Genomic DNA, 7,181 nt, shown 5'->3' with positions numbered 1-7,181 from the left:
ATGGCTCACGGGCCCAGCCGCTCCGCGGCATGTGGGATCTTCCCGCACCGGGGCATGAACCCGTGTCCCCTGCATCGGCAGGCGGACTCTCAACCACTGCACCACCAGGGAAACCCTACAGCTTCTTTTTGAGGTCCTCCTCATCTCCCTGACCTCTTACTTTTGGAGTGGCAAAGACTCAATCTTGGGTCTTTTATTTTTTTAATCTATGCTTACTCTTATTACCTTGGGGCTGTTCATTTAATTTATTTAAGTACTCTTGATAGGCAGACAGCTCTTAGATTTCTCTCTCTCTGAGTTCTAGATTTATAGACACAACTGCCTTTGTGGAATCTCTTCTTAAGCGTGTAATAGGCTTTACACAAATTTAATACACGTAAACATTAAGCTCCTAATCTCCCCAAGCAAACCTTCTCCATCTCAACCTTCTCCATCTCATCTTTGCTGCATTTCAATGAATAAGAATGCCATCCTTCTAGAAGCTCTGGCCAGAAACTTTATATGCCTTCTTGAGTCCCTCTTTAATCACGCCTCACCCCAATGTAATGCTATTAGTCCTTTACATCTCTCTGCCTGTTCTTTACTCAGAAGACCCATGACTCTTTTATCTCCTTCAGGTCTTTACGTAAAGTCCATTCTACATTAGGCCTTCCCTGACTTTCCTGTTTAAAATCGCAACCCTCTGCTCTCAACACTTACCATTCACTTTCATGGCATTTTCACCTGCACTGACCCTGCAAAATCATTACCTGACACACAAGGAGCCCCTTAGGGAGCTAGATGCCCTCTCATGAGACAACTGCCCTTCCAGGGTGGAATCCTCAGGTCTCCTTGACAGCCACCCCCTCCTTTTGAACATTTTTTTGCAGAATTTATTGCTCACTCTGACCATGAAAATGCACACTGGTTTGCTTAATTAGCTGCAGAAATAATACATGTTGACAAAGGAAAGTGGTGATGAAAGGAAGTTCATTACTTTCACTACATAAAAGACTCTGGCAGGATGGCTTACTAACATATCATAATAATAATGATGTGATAATTATTACAATAACTGTGATTTGTTGATCACCCAATGATAGAGAAAATTTTCCAGGTAACTCTCTCTTTCCTGCCTCATATAAAGACAAAGGGCTCTCACTGTGGATCTCTGAACTCTTGGGAAGGAGGCAGGAGCAGCTGAAGTGGGACAGGGTTGGTGAGACTGATGCCTCCGTGGCAGGACAAAGGGCCTCTTACCTTGTGAAACTACGCAGACTAACTGTTGTTGAAGAGCCCTTCTAGGGAGAGCAGGTGTGGAGATGAGTGATGCGAAGAATTTACCAAGAACTAGGGTAGGAAAACAGTAGTAAACAGTTTGAATACTACATTTTAAACAAAAGACTGCTGGGGGATCCGTCAGGGGTTGTAAATCCCTGATACTGACTTCTGGGGCCCTTCAAATCCTAAATAAAGTTTATAATCTGAACATCAGCGTCCTACTTTTTCTGTGTGTGCTGCATAATTTTTTCTCTTGTCTCTTTTTTTTCCTGAGAGTTAAATTTTAAACAGATTTTACAGATAAAGGAACTAAGAAAAAAAAGGTTTATATATACAGCACTGTTAGTTTACTCACCGAATATTTACTGGGCACAAACTATGTGCCAGGAACTGGGCTAGGTGGTGAGGAATCATCAGAGTACCAGACGGACAGGATACCAGCTTTCTTGTATATATATTCTAGTGAGGGTTACAGACAAAAGGGAAATAAATAACAGGGTGTTAAATGGGGCTTTCCCTATCTTGGAGTTTTAACTGGCCTTAAAGCTGAGAATAGTAGGTGTAATGTACTCCCAACTCTAAATGTAGGGTTAGATCTTCTATGTTGGCTATACAAGAAGATTGGATAGAATCACTTCTGCCAACTGTTTTAGCACTCACCTCCTGGCTATAAAGAACAGGAAATAAGAGAAGCCTGGGAGTAAGGAGTAATGAACAGGGTGTTGTCAGAGTACAGCCCAGGGTAGGGGAGCAGATTCCTTCATCCTCAGAAAGTTTAATCCTCAGAAAGCAGAAGTCTGGGAGATATAGGTTCTGATATCTTACTACTCATAGCTGAATGCCTCTAGCCAACCCTGTGTAACCTTTGGTAGCAGGTTTCATTGGAAAGTCTTTGCTATGAACTCAACGTGTCCCCACAAAATTCATATGTTGAAACCTAATCCTCAGTGTGGGGGTCATTTGGAAATGGAACCTTTACGAGGTGACTAGGTCATGAGGGTGGAGCCCTCATGAATGGGATTAGTGCCCTCATAAAAGAGTTCCCAGAGAGATTCCTCACCCCTTCTGCCACATAAGGTTACAGTGAGACAATGGCCATCAGTGAGGAAGTGGGCTCTCATCAGACACAGCATCTGCCAGCCCCATGATCTTGGACTTCCCAGCTTCTAAAACTGAGAAATAAATGTTTGTTGTTCATAAGATACCCAGTTTATGGTATTTTTGTTGTAGCAGCCTGAATGGACTGAGACAGTCTTGCATGCCTTGAGGTGGGCAGCACAAAGCTGAATTATTTCCTCTGCTCCAGATATGGTCTTTGCAAAAGGGAACTGTACTTGGGTTATCTCAAAAGTGGATTGGTCAAAGGAGTGAGGAGACACCAACATGGCTGTTTGGGGGAATAGGCCACAGGAAGCCAGGAATTGAAGGAGGTGTAATCAACCAGCACCTAAGGCATTTACTATATCAGAAAATTGCAGAGGGGGAGTCTCAGCTGGAGAATCAGTAGTCAGGCCTACAACTCATAGACAGCCCTGATGCCAGGTTACAATTATCCAAGTGAAGTAAGTCCTTTTACACCCCACCTGGCTCTGCTCTTGCTTCAATCCTGAAGAAGACACAGGAAGCCTACACCCTTCAGTGAGGGCGGGAGGGGGATGTAAACTATGGGAAATAGTAAAAAGGCTGATCCTGTCCTCTTTGCCCAATGCAGTCTCTCCAGCCTGAGGCAGGCCCAAGTTGGGGAAGCTAAAAAGCTTTAAATAGTATAAGTCTAAGGAATTAAAGTGTAGATGTCTCCCTCGATTAGAATTTTAATACCTGAGAGGAATCGGGGAGACGCTATGGGATTATCTATTGTGGAGGATAATGAGTTAAGAGATCAAGGCTAATAGAAAGTTGTTTTCTGCTTCCATACCAGTCTGGCTCATTCAATAGTCAGGTTTGCAGAGAACAAATAAATAACCCCGCAGACTGAGATTAGTGCTGTGAATGAGCTAACAGGTCAGGAGAGGCCTCTCAGACAAGCGTCCTTGAACACTTGAGAGACCTGAATGATGAGAAGCCAAGCAAACAAAGAGATGAGGAAAGAGCTTTCTCACCAGAGGAGACAACAAAAGGGAAGGCCACAAGGCGAAAGAAGCTTTTAATGATCGAGGAGTTGACCAAAGGGCAGCAGCAGAAGCAGCAGAGGGAGAGAGGCTGCTGCTGAGGTTGGCATTGGGGGCAGAGGCCTGACTCTCTGGTGAATCTGGATCTTGACCTTGAGTTCAAGATTAATTACAAAGGCAATAAGAATCCATTAAAGGATTTGAAGGTGATCAGACTGGTGTTTTAAACAAACACACAAACAAAGAAAACAACTCTGGCTTCTATGAGGACAGTGTATTGCTGGTGAGTAAGAATAGACCCAGGGGTGCCAGATATGTGAGACATGATAGTAGCGTGGCCTAGGTATTAGACGTAGAGTTGAAGAGAAGTGGGTGCAGTTCAGATAAAAGTTGTAGGTAGAATTTGAGCCACATATTGAGGGGTCCATTAAGAATCTTTAGTGGATGCTACTGCTACCCCGGTCTTCCCCTCTCCATTGGGAGATACACCCATTCCCCAGCTGCCATGAGTGCTGGATGCTAATTGCTCACCGCTGCCACCTTTTCTGGAGAATTTTCCCAGTAAAACGGTGCTTGGGAACTTATGTCCTCCAACCTCCCACTCCTAGGGAGCCAGAAACCTGACACGTGGTTATAAAAGGCCAGCTTCCTTGCCTCAAGGTGAGACCAACGTAGTGCACACTTTGCATTCCAGAGCTTCCCTGTGGGATGATACTGAAGCTAGTCTCACTTAGCTCTTTTCTCCAGCCCTCTCCTATTCCCCCCCCCCGCCGCCCTCCCCGTTCTCCCGAGAGCACTGACCAAATAAATCACCTGGATATCACTAAATCAATATCAATATAATAAATCACTTGAGAATTCCTGCCTGAGGCTCTGCTTCTAAGGAACCCAACCTGAGACAGAATTTAATTTTGAACATGTTACATCTGACATGACTATGAGGCATCCAAGTGATGATGTTAAGTAGGCAGTTTGATATATGACTCTACCTCAGAGAGATGGAGAATCTGGGCATCAGTAGCATATGAATGGTATTCATAGCCAGAGGGATGGATGAAATCTCCAAGCAGGCATGTAATTAGATAACAGGGTCTGGAACTGAGCACTGAGATCGCCAACATTTAGAGGTAGAAGGTAAGGATTCCACAAAAGAAAGAGTATGGTACCTTGGAATCTGAAGAAATCCTATCTTTAGGCCTAGATTTGGGGACATAATAGGGCTCTACTATATAACATTATGGAGAGTATTAGACTCTCGAGTGACTGGTGATTGTCTCTTTTAATACACAACACAGAGAAAATTCAGGAAATGCCATTTCCCATTAAAGAATCTTTTAATCATTGATACCTGCAAACTGATTCTTTTAAAATCTTTGTAATGCTAGGTAAGGTTATTTCATGTTAACTGCACAATTAACTCATGTCATCAGTGAAGCTTTTTTCATTTGAATCAAGTCCCCGGTCCCTATAAAATTAGAATTTTCCTCATTTGCTGAAGTCTTCCAATTACTAAGTTGAATTAGTAGTGCACTAAACTTTTATTTCCAGAGAAATGAATTCAAGTAGAGGTCATCCATGCAAATGAGCTGAGTGACCTCAAACTAGCATTTAAGTGTACCAGAAAGTTCTATCTATATTAGTTGTTTTTTTAATAAATTTATTTATTTTTGGTTGGGTCTTTGTTGCTGTGTGTGGGCTTTCTCTAGTTGTGGCGAGCAGGGGCTACTCTTTGTTGCAGTGTGAGGGCTTTTCATTGCGGTGGCTTCTCTTGTTGCAGAGCACAGGTTCTTCTCATGCGGGCTCACTAGCTGTGGCTCACGGGCGCTAGAGCACAGGCTCAGTAGTTGTGGTGCACAGGCTTAGTTGCTCTGCCGGCATGTGGAATCTTCCCAGACCAGGGCTCGAACCTGTGTCCCCTGCATTGGCAGGCGGATTCTTGAGCACCGTGCCACCAGGGAAGTCCCTATATTAGTTTATTTTTAAAGGCAAATGAAAGATAAGAATATGAATTTCATGTATTTATTTAAGGAGAGATTTCTGAAAATGATAGTACTTTCATCTAAATCTTCAGCACCCATCAGTTAACTTATCAGGGAGCAAAGTTTATGGCAGGCCTGAGAATCTGAAGATGAAAAGACAACAAGCCAAAGAGGTAAGTCCAGCAGCAAAGATGCTCTGAGTTAAAGGTATCATGGACAAGTTAATCTGTAAATTACTAAAGCTTATACAGATTATAAAGTAATGGGAAAGACGCAGACCTACTGGAGAACGGACTTGAGGATATGGGGAGGGGGAAGGGTGAGCTGTGACAGGGCGAGAGAGAGTCATGGACATATACACACTAACAAACGTAGTAAAGTAGATTGCTAGTGGGCAGCAGCCGCATGGCACAGGGATATTGGCTCGGTGCTTTGTGGCAGCCTGGAGGGGTGGGATGGGGGGGTGGGAGGGAGGGAGACGCAAGAGGGAAGACATATGGGAACATATATATAACTGGTTCACTTTGTTATGGGGCAGAAACTAACACACCATTGTAAAGCAATTATACCCCAATAAAGATGTTAAAAAATAAATAAAGTAATGGGTTTTTGTGATGACAAAGCTCAAAGCTCTCAATTCTCATTTAATCTCCCCTGCAATGCTTTAAATTAGGTGGTATTTTCTTCGACTTAATAACGGTACAAATGATTAAAAGAGCTAAACAACTTGTTTGAGAAAGCAAAGCTAGTTAAGTGGTAGATTAGGATTCTTATCCAAGTTCCTCTGATTCCAGCGTTTGTAAGTTTCCCCTGTATACTAACAACAATCACAGAGACCCAGCTTCTTCAGTATTGCAACAGAAAAGGTCTCCGGAAGGTAACATTTAGGGGAGAAGTGATGGCTGTATGCCTAGGCTCTGACTCTCTCCCTGAGTACACCTCCCCACTGGTTCCTCACCCATTGATCCTTATACTTCTTTTTGTCCCTATAATGTAAATACTCCACCTTTCTTTGTCTTTAAGCATAGTTTGCTTAGACATATTTTTCTAAGGAAGTTATAAGAAGTGTGTGGGGGGCGTGTGGTCGGGAGAATGACATTAAATGAGGGTATAAACACCTTGCTCCAAAATTCAGGTGTAAAGTCCTAATAACATGTCTGGGTCACGTCTGGAGCTTGGATAATACTGGTGGGTAGACATGGGCATTTAACTTTTCTATGTCTATTTGTATCCTCTTTTTGCATAAGGGGTGAAAAAGATTTGGTCAAAAAGGAATCAGAGCGCCAGAGCTGTATATCGAGAGATGTAACAGACTGTCTGAGTACAGGAATTGTGTTTTAGCAATTTCCCCAAGGAACTATAATGGAGGCCCATATTTATGAAGTTCAGCTGCTAGTTGCTTGGGACTATATGAAAATGAGTCTCAAGAGGGTCTGATTTCCTGCTTAACTAGCAGTTCTTTATTTTTTAAATTTTTTTATAAATTTCTCTGTCTCTTTTAAGATCCAAACAGTTTATTTATTTATTTGGGCCACACAGTATGTGGGATCTTAGTGCCCCAACCAGGGATCAAAGCCCTGATTCCAGCAGTGGAAGCGAGGAGTCTTAACCGCTGGACCACCAGGGAAATTCCCTAGCAGTTCTTTAAAAAGTGCAAGACTGATTCACTGTGTAAGTTAACTCGCTGCCATGGCCCTACGCCTACTCTGGGATTTCAGAAATATTTGAGCCAGGGAGATTCTAGAAAGACTGAGCTTACTGCAGATAAGTTAGAGAGTCATTCGGAGTAGCCAGACTTGGCTTTTCACAACTGGGACCGTCTCATCTAAATTCA

The sequence above is a fragment of the Delphinapterus leucas genome, chromosome 8 (assembly GCF_059928025.1).
Source record: "Delphinapterus leucas isolate spDelLeu-1000000601 "Yukka" chromosome 8, BTC_Dleu_Yukka2, whole genome shotgun sequence".
Classification (NCBI taxonomy): Eukaryota; Metazoa; Chordata; class Mammalia; order Artiodactyla; family Monodontidae; genus Delphinapterus; species Delphinapterus leucas.
This window is presented reverse-complemented; position numbering follows the sequence as displayed.